The sequence below is a fragment of the Limulus polyphemus genome, unplaced genomic scaffold, assembly GCF_000517525.1.
Source record: "Limulus polyphemus unplaced genomic scaffold, Limulus_polyphemus-2.1.2 Scaffold2900, whole genome shotgun sequence".
NCBI classification, from domain to species: domain Eukaryota; kingdom Metazoa; phylum Arthropoda; class Merostomata; order Xiphosura; family Limulidae; genus Limulus; species Limulus polyphemus.
In genome coordinates this window covers 142,185-143,545 of record NW_013668510.1, presented here as the reverse complement: position 1 = coordinate 143,545, position 1,361 = coordinate 142,185, and positions in this window count along the sequence as shown.

Genomic DNA, 1,361 nt, shown 5'->3' with positions numbered 1-1,361 from the left:
AGTTAAATGACGAAAACGTAGGTGTCTATTTACTTGTGACCACTCAGTGTATATAGGAAAGCCGAGTATCTTTTAAAATTTAACTTCTATATCAAAGATGATTTAAATAAAGTAAAATTTGAAAAGTTAGGTCAAGAAGTCAAACTATTATATACCTAAATAAAATTAGCAGCTTACAAAGCCTAAATGAGTTTAAAAAAATACTAAGCCTAACTAAATTAACAGTTTACTGAGCCAAATTAAAATTGAAAATTTACTCAGCCTAAATAAATGAACAGCTTACTAAGCCTGAATAAAATCAACAAGTCAATGTGTAATTCAAGTGTCCTAATTTAACATCTGAAATGAACAACCTTTCTAAGACTACTACATTCCGCTATTATTTACAAACTTCTGTATTGCATAGTTTGGTTATACAGTCGTTTACCGATGATGTAATGTTTTATAACAAATTATTTCCGTACTTTAGTGCAAATTAAACTTTTCTCAGAGCGAACCTCAGGAATGCCCTATATCGACGGTTACTTTTTCCCAGAAATGATTTTAAAAGGTGACTGTAAGTTACTCAGCGAGCAGGTCAATAACCAAGGTCTAGATTAGTTTTTCCTAGAACAAACTACAGAAGGCAACTTAAGTTACTCAGTCAGCAAGGTCATTAACCATTATCACAGTTGCTTTTTCTCAAAATTCACCACAGAAGGCGACAGTAAGGTGCTCATGCAGTCAACAGGTCAATAATCTAGGTAACAACATGCTTTTCTTCAAAACTGACCACAGAAAACGACAGCAAGGTACTGTACTCAATCAGTAGGACAGTACATACTTCAGCCATGCCTGTTTTGTAAAGTATTGTCCTGTCAACAACACAATTAGAAGTAATCAGAGGTCAAAAACTGTCACTTGTTTCGTCCTTGTATCAAGTTCAGCAGAAGTTTGACCTTGTCGGATGAAAAATAAGAATTCGGACAACATAAAAACTTGTGCTACAACACCTTGAACGAAATGGAAACATGAAACCTTATAAAGCTTACACTATAGAAGTAGTGAGTCGTCTTCCACAACAATATTTTACTGCTCTGTGGTCTGTAAGGACGTTGCTGGTCACTGGTAGGTGTCATTACGTTTAAAAAGATGTCATTATGAGATAACAAAAGGTTGAACGATGACTGATACAAATATAAACACGCGTTTTAAAAATTAGTCCCAAAACAAAAAGCTTATGAAACCTTTATATCACAGGACAGCGTTATTCTTTTCATTTGTAAACACGTGTCTTTTGGAAAATGAATATCATAAAAAAGATAAATTAGTGAAAAACGTTATGTATTAGATTGTCAAGAAATTAATGTCGCTATTTTAAG